This window comes from Schistocerca gregaria, chromosome 7 (genome assembly GCF_023897955.1).
Source record: "Schistocerca gregaria isolate iqSchGreg1 chromosome 7, iqSchGreg1.2, whole genome shotgun sequence".
Classification (NCBI taxonomy): domain Eukaryota; kingdom Metazoa; phylum Arthropoda; class Insecta; order Orthoptera; family Acrididae; genus Schistocerca; species Schistocerca gregaria.
Window position 1 is genome coordinate 255,600,292 of NC_064926.1, and position 19,577 is coordinate 255,619,868.

At 40.4% G+C, this 19,577-nt stretch overlaps 1 protein-coding gene across 2 annotated transcripts in view; it reads right to left on the reverse strand.

Annotated features, from left to right (window-relative positions):
* Positions 1-19,577, reverse strand: part of LOC126281690 (TNF receptor-associated factor 3) — a 280,376-nt gene that overhangs the window by 178,247 nt on the left and 82,552 nt on the right. Inside the window, exon 1 of one of the 2 annotated variants that reach the window (XM_049980856.1) lies at positions 9,410-9,520. The exons of the other annotated variant lie outside the window; for it this stretch is intronic. The gene's annotated coding sequence lies outside the window, so the exon portion shown is untranslated. Of the gene's footprint in view, positions 1-9,409; positions 9,521-19,577 lie in introns of those variants that run through there. 2 annotated transcript variants of the gene reach the window in all.

A 19,577-nucleotide genomic window follows, 5' to 3' on the forward strand; every position in this document is an offset into this window, starting at 1 on the left:
TTCCTATTCAAAATGTTATGTGGTTATTCCCCTCTGTAATTTCTGAACACCCTGTATAAATGTGTTTCTTATCGTTTCAATCAGAACACGTGATAAGCAGTGTTAATTATGGTGAGTGAATCAGCTATATTCAGTTATATTCGCTTATTCTTATCTTTGTATATACAGTCGTGACACTAGCTGGTGTGATAATTGTTGCCGGCTGATAGCTGGAACGACACTAGCGTCCCTAGAGGCGAAAACCAACCGTGAGATTAACTTTTTAACAGTGACTTATTTATTATAAATCCGGTTTCGAAGCCTGAAGCTTATCTTCAGGTACCACCAAATGATTATGGAAACTTAAATGTTTGCCTGTATGGACGGTCAGTAAAGGGGTATGCGGGTCACACCCACATGAAACAGACGCCTGGGAGCTTAGAACCAGCAGCCGTGGCGTCCGCGTCGACACTACGGCAAGGAAGACATCACTGGCAACCGAAGCAGATATTTTATTCAGTTAATCTGTTCCTCAGATGCGGACGATAGCCTGATCTAATATTTCCTAAGATTAACGTTTGTTTTTACTTCTTTTTCCAATTAATTAACGAAATAATTATTATATTTTAGAGATCCAAGCACCAGAAAATTATCGAGAGAAATGTATTATCGCGGAATAAATATAGAAACAGCCGCATCTCACTGATAGTGTCATAAGCTACAATTTATTTATGAAAAAATATTTTCGAATGTAACTGTAGGCAATACTGTTGATATCAAGAGAATATATACATATATTTCATGCATGGGAAGCAAACTTCTTAATTGTGATTTGTTCTTATTATGACAGGCACTTTCCTTGACACATAACAATTTTGTATAGAGTCTAATGATTCCCATGTTCTGACACTTCACTTTCCATTCACGACAAGTTCTGAGAATGTAACTATTTTTCAATGTTGAAGATTATTTCCGTTCGTAGCTCAAATGTAACCACAATAGAGAAACTGGACTCTTCAGTGTTGGGAAACGAGTTACTGTCAAATCTGTGTCGTCTTACCTTCAGGTACAGTTTTGTTGGCATATCTGGTATGTTACGTAATGTACGTATAGCATTCCACATAAGTTTTCTAAGTTCCACATTCACTGAGTTGACTGGAAGTGTACAGAAGAAAACTTCAAGTTGCTGAATTTATACACGACTTCCTTCTGCTCAACAATTGTTAAAATGGCTCTAAGCACTATGAGACTTAACATCTGAGGTCATCAGTCCCCTAGACTTAGAACTAGTTAAACCTAACTAACCTAAGGACATCACACATCCATGGACGAGACAGGATTTGAACCTGCGATAGTAGCAGCAGCGCGGTTACGGACTGAAGCGTCCAGAAAAGCTCAGTCACAGCGGCCGGCCTTCCTTCTGCAAAAGGTCAGGTCATCTTATGTTTACTACTCACCTTTTTATTCTTCAAAGGAAACGAAATTCAATAAATATCTGTTGGTCACAAGAGATTAGTAAATAAACTAATGTGCTGTGTGCCGTTTCATAACCGCCGAGTTCTTAGGAAACCGAAGGAAAACAAATGAAGTGTCGTCGTTTAGTTATTGTCGATTTTTATGGAACTACATACTTTGCGCATTGTAAAAAGTAACTTGCAAATCAGTATAAGCGATACTATTCGCACTCATCCGAGAATGTGTTCAAACTGTTGTTTTCTTGCCACTTGGAGCGCTGCTGTCGTAGAGTATAACAAGAATCACCAGTAGTGTTGCATGTGCGTGTTAATCTGTCGCATTGTGACAGAGTATTCTTAGCTTTTACGAGGCACGTACGTAGCAGTGGAACTCGATTGTTGCAGCGTGCTGAATATTTCAGTAAGCTGCGGAGCCACAGCCAAGAATTTAGTGCCGGAACATTAATACTTTCTGGAGGTTTTTATGACATGCCCCTAATATTAGTGTAAACACTCTTCTTGCGTTGGCAAGACGTGCCCCGGCCTCAAGTTGTAATAGAGTAGCCGCACACGCAAGGTTGTATGAGATTTACAATACTGTCATGTCTCGCAGATCTTATCACCTTCACAACCTTACCTCACTTCGCTACGATGGTAGCACTCAGTCGTGGCGTTTTAATAGCGATATTCGGAGGCTTTGGATTTCAGGAAAGAGCATGCAGTTAAACTTTTTTAAGGGACGGTATTTAATGATTCCTGAGGTTTTCCATATCACAGTTCACTCTACACTTAATACGTTGCACAAAATAACGATACAGTTCTGAAGTTATGGGCAGATGACACTTTAATTACTTCCAACGCACATGAGCGAGCGCGCTGTGGACCGGAATGTGACAATGTAATCATAAACAATGTTTTTAATGGCATTTCTCGACAAACGATTCGATCATCTACAATCGTGTCTGTTGTATTGTGCCCCATGTGCCGCTGCATGTGACCCCAGTTAGGTATTTGTGTGGCCCGCGATTCTATTTTCTAATAATATACGTTTAGCATCTAACAGCTGAATCCAAGAACATCAACTACCGTTAAGAGTTTCTTAAGAATATAGTTTTCCCGCGCTGGTACAAACAAAAATACTCACAGAGACAGAAATATTTTGTGATACATTTAAATTAATTTGACGCTGGTGAATTCGGCCATAAGCTCCCCTACTACGTTGAAACTTTTGGCATTCCACTCCCCAACTTGAAAAACTGTAGCATTTTGTGCTTTATGCCATATATAAATTATGTCACCAACAGTAATGAGAGACAGCACTTTGACCATCAGCGTAATAGCGTGTTCGTCCATCTTTTAAACGCCATACTGCATCAAGTCTGCGTGTCATGAGTCCGACAAGTCCCTGCAAATCTGCTGAGGTATGTAGCACTAGATGTTTAGGGACAAGTTCAGCAGTTGCTACAAATTACGTGCGGCTTTGTTGTGGGCGCGGAGCTGGTGCCCCATAGCACGCCAGTTGTGTTCCATCTGGATTAGATGTAGCGAACCTGGTAGGGAAGGTATCAAAGTTGTGGCGGCCCGTCTACTGTACTGAATAACTGTGTTTATTCAAAAGTACTTCAACCTCAGTTCGCGAGTGTATAGTTGAAAAGTTCTGTCTCTGGTGAATCATTTGTAACATTTACGTTAGCTAACAGATATCTAAGACCTAACACTGCAGAAAGCCTACAGTCTGCATGGACGGACAATGTGACGTTGGAATGGCGTGAATCTTGGATAGTAGGTGACGTGACCTGGTTTCACTCCGTCATCCATATCAGAATCTTGCGATCTCCTGAGCTATGCCCAAATATATATGGTAACATAAAATTTCCATGACAGGAATTGGCAGAAACAAGCGACGCGGGGCTTCCTTGTGTCGACAGGAATTTGAAGATCAGAGCTGGTAGTGTTAGTCTGACAGCAGGGCCCACATGAGCATGCATAGGGTGGTTCTGCTATTTATGTTCATTATTACATTATAAAAGCTGCGTGGGAGCATGTGACACTGTAGAATATTGTCGTCAACCTTTTTTGCTCAAGAGCCAATACTGACATCGTGGGGAGGCTCTTCGGGTGTCATACGTACCGGTCTCATTATTAGTTGAAGATCTACGTAAATTATGTGCCCCAATAAACTATCTATAGTAGGAACGCGACAAATTGGCCTAAGGTCCCAAGGACCGTTAAAAGTAAGTCGATTCCACTCGGAACACTTCTTGTTGTCTGCCTCAGATTGGTGCCACCCATAACGACCAAACGTTTTATCACTGTATTTACCCGACAAAGTGTTGTTTGTCTGAGCAGATGATTAATTGATTAATTCTTTCAGTGCCGCCACGTTAACGTTGCACACTCTTAAAATGCCAGTTATTTTTATTGATTTCCAGTATTCTTTTTATTAAGAACACCAGCCAGCATTTAACTGTGATAGTAACCTTTACTGAAAACGTGACACAATTTAGAAACAGTAGGAGTCAGTGAAATGAAATTGAAAGAAGACAAGTATTTCTTGTCTGACGAGTATAGGGTAATACAGACAGCAGCAGTAAAAAGTATGACAGGAGAAGAAATCCTATGAATAAGAAGTTAGGGCAGAGAGTAAGTTACTCAGAATAGTTCAATGATCGGGCTGTTCTCATCAGAACAGACAGGAAACCAACACCGAAAACAATATTTCCTGTAGGCAGGCCAACGTCCCAACCACAAGATGATTAGATAGAGAAATAGTATGAGAATACTGAACGCATTATACGTGGAAAAGTCCGGGAGATACAGGAAGATTTCACTTAGATTAACCAATGGTCCGGAAAAGATTCCGAAATCAGACACTGGAAAAATAAAGCATACCCAGCAGTATCTATAGACTGAGGTAACAATTTAGTAATGATGAAAAATAGACTTAAGTGTGAGAGACTAGTAAGGAAGTATCGTTGTGCAAAGAAGTGGGGTACGTAACTACTAAAGAATCAAGAGACTTGCTTGAACTTCTCCGACATTATATAATGAACAGCTCTGCAAGCTGTTCAGTTGAAGAGGAATGGCCATCTCTGGAAAGGTCAATCACAGAAGTTGTAAAGAAAACAGTGGTACAAGAAACGTAACTGCAGAGAAATCGGGGATAACAGAAGAAATATTTCAGCTGATCGATAAAACGGGGAAGTACAAAAATGTTCTGGCAAATTCAGGAATACGTAAATAAAAGCCGCATCAAACCATTCAGTGGACTGGTGACACAAAAATAGAAACAAAAAGACACTACATCGAGAGAGGAAAAAAGGCGTAGTCCTAGACAAAACCGCGACCGTAAGTTACACCTGGTCTCAAAATAAAGCGTGAGATATTTAGTGGCCGCAGCGTGTAAGTTCGTCCATAGAAGCATCTCCGTGTCCAACAAGAAAAATTTGTAGTACATGGACAGCAAGAGCAGTAAGACATAGAAACTAAGACGAAGAATATACAGAGTAATGTGGGAGCTAATTCCAGATTTGCAAGTACTGTGATATTAAAGCACTGTACCAACTTCATGTCAACGGAATACAGGTAATGGAGATAGGTGCCAAGTGCAGTGTGGAAACACGTTACATATTGATAAAATCCACTAAAAAGGCTAACTAAATCAGACAGAAACAATAAACATGTAACATAATGAACAAAAAACCCATGACAAATACTTTGAGGACAAAACAATTAATCTTCGAAAAACTTAAAGTATAATGCCACCAAAATTATACGTTAACTCCTACCAGCATTGGCATTTTTCATTGGAAACAAATACGACACAGTAACACTTTGGCGCCCTACATTTACAACAGCCGAATAAGACGCTTAATTGCTGAGAAAGTATCGGAAAGCGAGGAATGAAATGGGGAAAACGAACAGTGAATATTTGTACAATCCGTTGTGGAAATCTAAATAAATAATACCGTATAATTTTGGAAACCAGAAAGTACTCTAATTTGAGGATTGTAAAATACTACACTGAGATCGTATGATTCCAATAGGCAGTCCTAATAAGAATGGACGACATTGAAAAGCTTGGCATGTGCGACACTCTAACGCATATGACCGTATAAATGGAGGAGCTTGAAAGGTGTGTGTCGAATTCAAACAGAATAGGTGAACTTAGTGTACACGACCGTCTACATTAGCATATTACCGTAGCCCACGACCCTTTCTTTTGGTTATCTACGACACGAGGGTTCTTGAAAATGTACGTTACAATTTTTTGTTCCTTGGAAACGTTTGACATTGCTTGGCAAAAGTAACTTGAGTCGTTAATATATGTCTTTCTACGCCCATTTTCCATATTTAGTAATCGAAGCAAATGCGGTTTCGTCTGCTACACAGTTCGAAAACTATAATATTATCATATTCCTTTACATATCAACTCTCCAATTTCTTTATACAAAATGCCTGTTCCTATGTTGTTAACTGGTGAGATGGAATTTAAATCGAAGCCACAGATACTGCAGTGCTACATTAACTAACAGTTATTTAGTAAATACCCGGCTTCACTTACTTCTGTGAAAGCCAAATAATTAAGACATAAAACAACCAGGAAATCACGGACATCTGTGGTAGACCACTTCTTGCATGCAAAGAAAGGATGTAAAACATTTTTAAAAAGAAGGATCCTCTAGCTTGTCTTCTGAATGGATAATTCATCCCAAGCAAAGACTGAAATCGGAATCTATATACATGTAGTGCTTACCAGCGTCTTCCTAATGTTACCATCGACTGCATATTGAGATGTTTGTTTTAATTATCAGCGACCTTCATGGAACGAACAGAAAGGTAGGGAAGGTGAGATAGGGTTAAAAGTACTGAAATTAGAAAAGTCGGAAGAAGCTTTAAAACCAATGGAAAACAGAAAGGGTACTGGTATAGACGGCAGTAACAGCGAGTTATACGAAATACGATGGAATTCTCCTCAAACTAAGATTTTTACATTCCCAAATTTATCCTGAGAGAAACCTAGAATACCGGAGAATTAGTCAACAGCAGTTTTGTACTCAATTTTTAAGAAAGGAAATCGAACCAAAAGTGTAATAATTATAAGGGAATAAGCGTTTTAATAGCTGGATATAAAGTGAATGCAAAAATTTTAGCTGTAATGTCAAGATCGACAGATGTAACAATTCAGCCGGCCGCGGTGGCCGAGCGGTTGTAGGCGCTTCAGTCCGGAACCGCGCGACTGCTACGGTCGCAGGTTCGAATCCTGCCTCGGGCATGGATGTGTGTGATGTCCTTAGGTCAGATAGGTTTAAGTGGTTCTAAGTCCTAGGGGACTGGTGACCTCAGATGTTAAGTCCCATAGTGCTCAGAGCCATTTTTTTTGTAACAGTTCTAACTGAAGACCAGAGTGGATATAGTTTTACGTAAACAACAATGGGAAATCCATTTGCCTTGAAGTTACTGATAAATAAATTTAATAAATTTAATAATGACACATTGTATTTCTCGACTACGTCAAGGCGATTGACAAATTAAACAGAATATCTGTAACTACGATTTTAAAACTAATAGTTGCATGTATACAAACAGTAAAGTATATTCATTATCTTTAAGAGCCATAAAATAAAAGCCCACTGAAGAGGCTGTAACTGCAGTGAAACATGTTTGGGTTAAAAAACAAAAGAGTGTTTTGCTAAAGGCGGACTCTATCCGAAAACTTATGTAAGAACGAAACTATGCTCTATATGACAAGAAAATGGAACTCCAAGAACGTCACTTCCAGTAGAACGTTAGATGCTTATATGTAAGAAAATCTGTAATAAACGCAAGGAAAAAAATAAGTAAGACTGGCATTATAACGAACCAAAGAGTTAACAAAGTTTTCAGTTTTTCTTCAATTTTATTCAGTTTTTATACAAATTACATGATTAAAATCGAATGGGGAAGCAAGAAACAACAAAGGAATAAAACTAGGTAAGGACTTTTACGTAAACACATTAATGTTTGCTGACAACCAGACTATAATAGGCACTTCAGGAGATGATTTAGAAATAAATGTTCTTAAATTAAAAAAAATGGCCAAAATCATAATTTCATAATATCTATAGAAAAGACACAAGTAACCTAGTACGAGAAAAATAATATATGAGAGAAAACAATATAGCCAAGCAGGTAGGTCATTTTAACTACTTAACTATCTGGACTGCGACCGTTTTTCATTACGAGAAAGACATAAAAAAACCAGAAAAATTTCAGGGTTCCCGTGGAACAATGAAAAGAACTTTGAACAAAGAAAGAAAGGAACAGAAATTTTTTAACATACTATTCCGGTGCTATTTTACGGGCCTACGATTTAGATAGCAGACGGGGAAGACACAAATCGAATAGTGAAGTTAGAAATTAAATTCTTCAGGTGAGCTAAAGGATGTAACCTAGAAGATAGAATGAGATATGGAGATATTAGAAATGGGCGTAAGATATTTGTAATACCAAAGAAAAGTCGACACATACAAGCAGAAACGGAAGCAACATGTAAGCAGGCTGAGTATATCCACGAGAGTACGACAATCTACCCTATTAGTGGGGGCTCATGTGAATCATGGTGATGGTGATGAGACTACTGGTTTTGTTCTAGTACCTAGTGGCGCCATCCTCATGGCGCCAGACAAACCTTCTTTCGGAATTACGACAAGTGTAATATCTGAAATATAGGGTAAATTGAGAGTGTGTTGCTGGATAATAATACAGACAGTGCAGTGCTCGCAGCGACATTGGGGATCCATCATCAATTGCAGATTCTGGTGTCATGCACGTTTTGTTTTTGGCGTCTTGACTGAACCAGGGTAACGAGGGTGGAACGGGCTAGAGGCGCACTAAAACAAAAGTCGATAGAAAAATGCAAAACTAAAAATTTTACACAATGTTATCATGATACAAAGTAGACTTTTCCGTTTAGCGATGGGTTACAAAATTGTAAATAGATATCGTCTAACTAAAATATTATGATATGTCTTCATCCATGTTTTTATTAGTTAATAGTAATTAAAATACTGTCGTTTAAGTGAAACTAGCTGTCAGAAGTAATATATTTTGATCTGCTGCTTCGACTGAAATATTTCAGTTGCTTCAAATGCTTTTTTTCCTAAAAAAAATTCTTAAAATTGGGTGGAACCGGGTTCTGATTTCTGGCTTTGTAGGATTTGAGAAAGTCATTCCCCAGAAAACCCCCTCTGTTACTGCTAATAAGAGGTAGTGTTGGCTACCACTATATGTTAGCAAATATGGGGATAATTGCTAGAAGATAAACAAAACACGATAACATTAACCACGCGAAGAGATCTGATAAAGACAATATAAGGAAAACTACCATTATGAAAAGCAACAGCTAGAGTCAAGAATTTTGGCCAGAATCTTATTATACAGAATGTAGGTTATGGCAAACAAAACAGCTTTCATTAGAAGAAATGGATTAGGACCAGATCGACTGACCGCAATCGATCTTGGTTTTATAAAATGCACGACGAGTTAAATACAGTTATATAACAATACAACAGTAAAGTTCTCTCTGTTGTTCTGTGTTCCCAGTCATTTCCGTCTTTTTCAAACATAGCGTACTCATTTTATATCTCGCTTCTCTGATCGTATAGCAGACGGTCTTCCATTACTATATTCACTCGAGCATGCAAATGTGTCTGACATTTTTTGAATCTTTCCCAGCGGTCAGTGCCTTCCCCATTTTGCTTTCATCGCTCTATTGTTAACCCTCTTCTTTTGTTTAATGCGCTATGGATACGCCACATAAAAGACAGCTAGTCAGGCAGATTGATTGGAAACACTTACAATACTACGTCCTGGCACATCACTGTTGCATCAGCGGCCAGAGTGAAGAAGCTGTCAGAAAATTTACAGAAATAATACCACGAAAGAAAGCAGAAGCAGCCGAATGAAGCGGTAAATAAGGTGGAACGATGAAATACCTCATATATCTCCGCTTGCCGTGGAAGTGAAACCATCGATCTCGAAGCTAATTACTCGAGTGAGCTCCAGCGACCCGGCACATTTGGCCGCCCTTAACTGTGTAACAGAATGCCTCTGCCAAGTTCAAGCAGATCATATCGAACAATATCAGAAAGTAATGGAAGCCAGCTGGAAGTAATCGACAGCAAATGAACTTCATCGGCACCTTGCGTAACCACGCGGGACTGAAACGCTGCTGTGATAGAAACGTTCCCCGGAGTTTAGCTCTGTAGGCAACGGCCACCTGTGTTTCTGCCTTGTGAAGCCGAAAGCTCTCTGGATTGCATACAGCTACGAGGACAACCGTTAAGTCCTGAAGAAGACGGTTAATGTAAAACAATTTCGTACAGACCGTTTTACCCTTCTTCAAGATACTCAGTTTCAAAATTTATACGCTATTGTATGCGTTAGAACTAAACATGGCAACATTTTCTTCCATTGGTTCCAGTACCTCAAAAACATTTGTTAGACAAGAGAAGCTAATCGTCTTTGCCAAGGTCGCTAATAACAATCTTTATTCTCTAAATAAAGGTTATTATTAGCGATCTTGACAAGTGAGTTTAGCTTCTCTAATCTATCTACATCTACATCTACATCCATACTCGGCAAGCCACTTGATGGTATGTGGCGGAGGATACTTTGAGTCCTCTATCGGCTCTTCCTTCTATTCCAGTCTCGTATTGTTCGTGGAAAGAAAGATTGTCGGTACATCTCTGTGTGAGCTCTAATATCTCTGATTTTATCCTCATGGTGTCTTCGCGAGATATTCGTAGGAGGCAGCAATATACTGCTTGACTCTTCGGTAAAGGTATGTTCTCGAAACTTTAACAAAAGCCCCTACCGACCTACTGAGCGACTCTCCTGCAGAGTCTTCCATTGGAGTTTATCTATCATCTCTGTAACGCTTTCCCGATTACTAAATGATCCTGTATCGAAGCCCGCTGCTCTCCGTTGGATCTTCTCTATCTCTTCTACCAACCATATCTGCTACGGATCCCACACTGTTGAGCAGTATTCAAGCATTGGGCAAACAAGCGTACTGTAACCTACTTCCTTTGTTTTCGGATTGCATTTCCTTAGGATTCTTCCAATGAATCTCAGTGTGGCATCTGCTTTACCGACGATCATCTTTATACGATCATTCCTTTAAATCACTCCTAATGCCTACTCCCAGATAATTTATGGAATTAACTGCTTCCAGTTGCTGACCTGATATTTTGTAGCTAAATGATAAGGGATCTATCTTTCTATGTATTCGCAGCACATTACACTTGTCCACATTGATTTTCAATTGCCATTCCCTGCACCATGCGTCTATTCGCTGCAGGTCCTCCTGCATTTCAGTACAATTTCCCATTGTTACAACCTCTCGATACATCCCAGCATCATCTGCAAAAAGCCTCAGTGAAGTTCCGGTGTCATCCACAAGGTCGTTTACGTATATTGTGAATAGCAACGGTCCTACGACACTCCCCTGCGGTACACCTGAAATCACTTTTACTTCGGAAGACTTCTCTCCATTGAGAATGACATGCTGCATTTATTATCGCAGGTCGCCCTTTGCAGCTCAGAACAAGTAAACTGGAAAACATGTGTTTCTAAGGACTCAACAGATGCGTCAGGCGACTATAATCGCTGTCCACCTAACTTTTGTGTGACATGAAGTAATGTAATTTATCTGTCAAGTTATCGGCTCTTTGATGTGCTGTGTAACATGTGGCAATGCCATAATGAAGATTCATGCAACGTTTACTTATTTATTGAATCTGGAAATATTTGCGTCATCAGGCCCTGTCTAAGATCTAACCAGACATTCTACATATTTTACATTACATTCATTATGACAAGCATGTTGCAAGTTACACACAACACACAAACTAATAAAATGTTTTTAGCGACTATGGTGCTGAAAGACAAATAAAAAAACACAGTTTGTGAACAGGATCTTTTCTAGCATCAAGAAAGAGTTAAATATTTAATTAATATAGAATCTGTGGCGTACCAGCATGTCTGTGGCAATCGATACTAGTGAGGCTTACCACAAGTGCACTGACGCGCTGGTTATTTGTGGTCAAGGAGGAAGTGGAATAGCGTCGGCTAGTGCGGGGAGCCTAGATGTGGATGAGAGAGGGAACACCTAGTCTTCTGGAGTGCCCTGCGTAGCAGCAAGACCGTGTACTGGAGTTGTGGCTGCGACCACTTAGCTACGAGCGTCATCTTCTCGGAGTCATGCCCGATGGGCTGTAGCCACATGCATGTCGTGGAGTAATTGGCATAGAGTGCACGCTTTCGGCCTGTCATCGCCTTGGTGCCGTGTTCCAAATACGTCGCACATATGGATGCTGTAAAGTCACCAGCAATGAGCATAAGCTGTCTACTTCCCGATATGTGTGAAGTAAGTTTTTTGGGTACATGCTGCGCCTTTCGCGTCTCAGTTGGTACAGATGTGAAAGTGATGGATCCACACTTGCAAGGTGATGAGCTGAGGCTGCAGGAAGTCGCTTATGAGTGTGAGCGATATTGTTTTGTCAGACATTGTTGTTTCTACGGCATATGTCACTAAGGGCAATATTATCGAAATGGAAGACGACGTAGATGAAGATGAAATGAGGACATGATACGGCGTAAGACCCTGATAGAGCACAGAAAGACATAAGTCGAAGCAAGGTCCAGGGAGCAGACAACATTCCATTACAACCACTAATAGCCTTGCAACAGCTAGCCCTGTCAAAACTCTACCATCTGATGAGCAAGATGTATGAGACAGGCGAAATACCATCAGACTTCAAGAAGAATATAATAATTGCAATTCGAAAGACAGCGGATGATGACAAGCGTGAAAATTGCTGAACTATCAATTTAATAAATGACGGCTGCAAAATACTAACAATAATTCTTTACACACGATTGGAAAAACTCGTAGGAGCTGGTCTTGGGGAAGATTAGTTTGGATTCCGTTGAAATGGTGGAAACATGAGGCAATATTGACCCTACGACGTATCTTAGAAAATAGATTAACGAAAGGCAAATCTATATTTCCAGCACTTGTAGACACAGACAAAGCTTTTGACAATGTTGACTGGAATAATATCTTTCAAATTCTGTAGGTGGCAGGTGCCAAATACAGGGAGCAAAAGGCTATTTACAATTTATATAGAAACCAAATGGCAATTATAGCGGTCGAGGGGCATGAAAGGGAAGCAGTGATGTTATCCAGTCTGTTTACTGAGAAATCAGTAAAGGAAACAAATGAAAAATTTTGAGTAGGAATTAAAATCCATGGTGGAGAAGATACAAAAGTTTTGAGGTTTGTCGATGACACTGTAATTCTGTCTGAGACTGCAAAGGACCTGGAAGACTAGTTGAACGGAATGGACAGTCTCTTGAAAGGATGTTATAAGATGAACATCAACAAAATCAAAACGAGGATAATGGAATGTAGTCTAACAACATCAGGTGATGCTGATAGAATTAGATGAGGAAATGAGACACTTAAAGTAGTAGATGAGTTTTGCTATTTGGGGAGCAAAGTAACTGATGATGGTCAAAGTCGAGAGGATATAGAATGCAGACTGGCAGTTGCAAGGAAAGCGTTTCTGAAGAAGAAAATTTGTTAACATCGAGTTTAGCTTCAAGGGTCTGGAAGTCTTTTCTGAAAGTATTTGTGTGGAATGGAGCCAGAAGAATGCTGCAGATTATATGGATAGATCGCGTAACTAATGAGGAGGTAATGAATAGATTTGGGGAGAAGAAAATTTGTGGTACAACTTGTCTAGAAGAAGGAATTGGTTGGCAGGATATATTCTGAGGCATCAAGGAATCACCAGGGAGACGAAGAGATGAATACACTAAGTAGATTCAGAAGGATGTAGGTCGCACCAGTAGGTACTGGGAGATGAAGAAGCTTGCACAGGATAGAGTAGCATGGAGAGCTGCATCGTACCAGTGTCTGGACTGAAGACCACAACAACAGCATGTCATTTCTGGTGTCTTTTCTGTCACATTCGCGTCATTTTCTCAGTTGTGTTAATTAATGTTTCTTGTGTGTTCGAGTGAGTGTCCTTGTTAAACTGTGTATGCGAGTGCGTTCGTCTCTGGTAAAGTCGGGGGTCTGTTTTGGAAAGTTCCGCTTGATGCTCGTTCTCCCATGCTTTTAGAAACTAAGGTTAAGTTTGGCTTGTCTTTTGTCTACCTATGCCTGTCACCTTGTGTTTTACGTGGTGCAAACGAATGTCATACTTAACTAAACTGTTAAATTGCGAAACTTACTGCCATTCCAATACCTTTAAACACTAATTGCGTTGGAAGTGTTGTGGTTGTCTTTAAGATTGTTCCATATATATTATTGATCTCAATGGGCCACCGTTGACTTCTGTAAGGTTTAGTATGCCAGTCTTATGTAAACACTTTGATGTGCGTGAAGCTGATGTACGTATCCCACATTTTCTTTGTGTAGATCCTCTGCGTTACCCCACTTACCTCAAGGATTTGCTGATTGCTTGCAAGTGTCTTTCAAGACTCATAGGGTAATACTAATTGTGAAGTTGATGTTATTACATATTAAAATATTTACCATAACGTTCTTTCGTTGAATATTGGTCATTAGCGTTGTTTTGTTGTCACCTTTGGTGAATTATTGTGTCGTAGTAGTAATCCTATGAGTATTTTTTGTCTAATTTGCATGAGAGATTACAGTTATATATTTTGCTACCAAGTGTGATCAAAGATTAACGGATTGGTGACCTATGAGCAGATATGCTCAAGTATATTTCAGCATCAAACTATTGTGATTACGCAGGCTGAAGCCGCTCTTATAGTGACGTGTCGTGCTGAGATCTTGATGTTATTGATACATGATGAATTGATGACATTTGTCCAGTAAACCTACCATCATCCTCCACTCTCCCTGCCGTTTCAGAACGCAAGCAGAGATTCGAACTAGGATAGAGATTACGAACCAAAGGATCGCAGTCTCGGTTTGTGTGCGTAGTGAAAGGACTGGTAAATCTAAAAGACAAGTTTCATCCACAAATGTAGCTTTCCCCAACATACTGAACCAACTGTCGTGTTTCCGAGGAAAGTAGGCACTGGATGAGAAGATCCGCTTCATTTTTAGATTTAACAAAACAGTACTATGATGGTAAGTTTTTCTGGAAGAAAGTCAGTGTCTGTTACGTTCAAAAGCGTTCCGCCGCTATGATTTCCAGCAAGGAGACAACGACCAACTTTAAAGTTACGGAGTCTGTCTCACTTCCATATCTGGAACACCGCAGGAGGGTCAGTGCTGCTTCCCTCATCAAGTTGGTAGCAGGGAACTTCTTTTTACCTGTGCAGTCAGTTCAGAGCGTTTTCACCCAGGAAAGAAAAAACAAGGGACACACTCTCCCAAGCTCACTTTGAAGCAGTCGTGGTCGATTGGTTATGTTACATCAAGTAGATTTGCGTGCATGGCTACCGCTATCTTAATTGCAACATGCGCTAGAGTTCATTACCTTTACGTCTGACGTACAGCGGTTAACTCACGATAGGAATCCGGTCGAACCTTTAAAAGATGCATGCTATTTTGGTGGTCGTTGTAACAGCATACAGTTTTGCCCGGTCCTGCAAGCAGCCGACTGCTGGCTTACCATTTCTCTTATCGTACGGAACTGATTCATGCACCCACGCCCTCATTCTCGACTTAACCAGTCCCTCGGTACATCCAGAAATTAAGTGTTTTATGTATTCTTTTGCATAGCTTGTCTCTAGCAACTGTTGTCCAGAATTATGGATTCGTGACTGTTCTCGTACTGTGCAGACTGACTCATCATTTCCCTTGTGTCTGAGGTCAAGTAGTTTGCAAGTTCCGATGTTGAACGGTCAAGGATACAGGAAGCTCTTGTTGGTAAGCCAAAATTTGTCTGTAGAATTGCAGAACGGAGTGACAGAGCTGCAGATAAGCTTGTAATCGAGAGAAAACAACTTTCATGTTTCCGCTTTAATTAGGAAGATGATACCGTGGCAGGTCAAAATTCCTTGAGTCTTCAATGCCTGGACGAGGAGCTCGTTTTATGTAATAATCGTACTCCACCTTATCATTTAATAATCTAGTTACGATTGGTGATGAAGCAACACATTACACTTTCTTCCAGGGCTTCAAAAGCATATACGAGACCTAGAATTTTGTACAACAAGCTGCAAGTTCACATCCGTTCATAAGTATAGTGAAGGAAGATTTAAACTATGTGAGCTAGCACCAATGGACGGAGAAGGGGTGGATGAGGGGCAGACCGATGAAAAACTGACTATATATGTTAATTCCTCCGATAAGTTTCGATTATGATGGAACAACTTGCACTTAATCTCCGATGTAATGTTCTGGTGTGCTTGTGGACTAACCAAACGACGAAACAGACAGAGCAATTCGTAGTTACGTAACCTGGTTGGCCGCAGCCAACTGAGCGTACGAAGCATTGACATGGACAAATAGACGAGTGTTGCGGATGTAATGCACATTAGCGTTCATGGTTAGTTCTAACTGTCTAGTGATTGACGAATCATGCCCTGCTGGATTAAATGACAACAATGGAGGTTCGAGTGATGGCACACGTTTATGTTTTACATCCTCTGCAAATATGTGCACCGAAAGTTACCCCCCTCCCCTGCCCCCTACACCCAGCTTCTCATAAGGTGTCCCCTACAAGAATGAATGTCAAAAGCCAAACGTGTAACTTTAATGCCCTACACTTTCATTAGATTCTGGAGAAGATATCATCCGCCCTGAAACACTTTGCCGCTGCATTCCGAATAATCATCTTTCGTAGCAAACATGGTTTTCTGGTGTCTCTTCGGACGCCAGACTGCCGCTGAAGGCTCAGTTTTATTACTGAGGTCAGTCTTCATTGTTCACCCCCTGTTTTTTTTTCAGGCACATTTGGGCACTACAGTGCCCCAGTATGCGCCTGTCCCATGTGCTCACCCCGGCAGGATACCAAACATGAAACTGTAAGGACTCGACAATTCTTTGATCTATTGGACAAACTGACATGTAGATTACTAATTATATTGCCCCATGTTTGGAGCCAAAACTGTAGTGAATCGAGAATTCTTTGATCGCTTGCGTAAATTGACATGCAGATTACTAATTATATTGTTTCACGTTGGAAGTCAGTAATCGTTGGAAGCCAATAATTAAGTGACATTAATAATTAAGTGAAACCAAAAAGCAAAAGGATATGAGATTAAGAGACTGAGAAGCGAATGGAACAGATTGATCAGGTGAATAACATATGAGAGCACTGCACTTATTTCAGTACCTGTTACACACAAGGAAAAGAAATCTCAAATCTCAGAATGGATTTGACCAGACTTGGACAGATATGAGTCATCTCACTTCTCTTCGTCGTCCCTTGTCATATGGCACAGACGGCGGATAAAGCTGGGTCAGTCTGGTGCGTCGCCTCGGAACTGTTTGGTGTCGTGTCGGCTGCTCCCGTTCGTGTTTGGCTCTACGGCGAATATCGGACCGGTCTCAGTGTTGACTGTTCGTTCCGAGTTGCGAGTCGAAGGTACGACACCATCGGGAGGTGAATGTATGCAATGGATAGAAGAGTCCCCATGTCCTCTCGCTTCTGAACTCTCTCACTGTCTATCCTCTTCCCTTCTCATCGCTTTTCTAAGCTCAACGATTCCGCGGAATTTTCCTCCTCTCGGCACATTGTCGTTGCAAAACTAAATTTGCAATGCCCGCAACGACTGATCACCCTTTCACGATCTTGTCTTCCACTGCAAGCTGGAAATTTTGTGTCTTGCACGAGCTTGTGTGTGCGTCGACAACTGGCACCTTTCTCACGTTTGCACTGCGTAGGTTATTCCCGGCATTTACGGCACATAGTTCGATGTTTCTCTTCGTTTCTAAGTTACTGTGAAAGGAGCCACATGACACGTCTTTTTAATGGCTATCCTAGTTTGAGGCCTGGAAAGCCTCACGTCTGTGCCTAGTCTAAGAATTTGATGGCATAAATTATTTATAACCAACTTCCTTGTATTTGATGTGACTTCTGAAATTTGCCCGGCGTTCTTCTAATAATTTCCGGGTATGCAGCAGGATCCCGTTGACGGTCTGCCACGATATTTCGGCTCAGAGACGTCCGGCCATCATCAGGTGAGTACACAATAGTTGTGTAATCACCTGATGATGGCCGGACGTCTCTGGGCCGAAATATCGTGGCAGAATGTCGACGGGATCCGGCTGCATACGCGGAAATTATTAGAAGAACCTCCTTGTAGTCCAGAAAACATTATTTTAAGCAAGCTGACCGCTTTCGTAGTTCTTTAATATTACGTGCCTTTCTGTGCGAGCTCTTGGCGCTTTTTATACGCTCTGTCCCAGGACGAAATTGTGTAAACCTATGGAAACAAGCTTTTGTATGTCCATACTTTTAGCAGGAGGTCTCTGGGACGACGGGCGTTTACTATCGTGACAAATAAATGTAAACACCTACAGCCGTCCATGATTTTATTTCATTAAAAAAAACTTGTGACGTAAGTTGGATGAACCGTTTCGCAGCATTGCAACTAAATAATAAAAGATCGGCCAACTGAAGCGTTAACGTGAAATTACCATTCTTTATCATGAATGTCATTCTATATACGCTTCTTGTGATGAAGCTACACTGCCAGTTTCTCAGTTGCAATTGTTTGAACAATAACAAATAAGAAATTTTAACCTGTGTTTCTATACTCAAAAAACTATACTTCGTTCCATAACTAGATTATTGGGGTAGCCTAATGAATTTACTGTCGTAGAGTCATGGTTGACAACACTCAGCTCTGTGTATATTTTAAATCGTTGCAACGAAGGTTTCTAATTGTTGCTGGCTACTGTTGCTCCTGCTGCACAACATTATGAACTGTTCATTATTGTGCAAGATTTATTACTGTGAACCTTAACCCTGGATTCTCACATGCGTTAACTGGAACACTCTAGATCTGAAAACAGTAGATTAACCCTGCGACAGGTGCGCTGAAGATCATCACACCAGGCGGCGTGTCTGGCGCTCAGAGCCGCTTAACGTCAGATACCATAAAAATTATTTTTTATAGTCTTCTGGTAGAATTTATGGAAGGGCTTTTGAGCTATGAGCAGTATCGTTATACCCACAGATTTCAGTGCTACTACAGGTCTTTAATGAAGCAAGTGTTACAAAATTCTACAGTGAAAATAAACGGAAATACTGTATAGTCATAATGAAGAACGAGACATCCAGGTAAGAAAAAAATATCGTGAAAACGTATCATCAATCACACAGTTTGTTCTTCTGGAGAAGCTCTGCAGGCATTAAAGCTCACAATATTGTGACTGTGATGCTTGCAAACAAATCCTTTGGAACAGTTACAAGTCACAGTAATTTTATTATTTTTTTACCGCTACAAAGATAGCACCTACCGCACCTTCTAACAACCTCTTTGTAAGTTACGGAGATTGATCGATACGGTGACAGAAATTCTCGGATGTCTCTTGGTAAAGTAAAGAGTTGAGCACTTTCTTTCAACTGGTTCTCCATTAGAGTCAAGGCCATATTTCAGAGGGACGTTCTTCTTCTGAACCTTTTATTTGGATTAGAATAGCACTAGAGAATTAACTCCAGCAATATCCAGACCAGGGCCATCATCTTATTCTCCTCTGAGTGGATCAGGATGTACACATGTAATCAACAGTATGTACGCTAACTTTGGTTCATTGTAGTCCAAATTTACTACAGATTTTCCTGTAGAAGCGTCTATTTCATCAGTTTCATTCATGGTGTCAGAAAAAGCAGAGCCTTGTTTCTTTTCGTTTGGCAAGAAAGAAAACAGAAGTCGTGATAGCAAAAAGATTGCTGAACTGGCGACACTGTATGGTGCGACGCGCGTGCCGCAGGTTTAAGCTATGACGCGAAAAAAGAGTATATTCGAGAGCTATTGTCTACTGTTGTACGGAAGAAAATGACGCTACAGATTTCAGCGACGATAATTCTACAAACGAATGGATTCCGAGTAAGGAAAATGCTGCTGGTACAGATATTGAAGATGCTCTTGGTGCTTGTAGTGATATTGAAGTTGACAGAGAGACAAGTTATAGTAATAACGACGAAAATGACAGAGTTG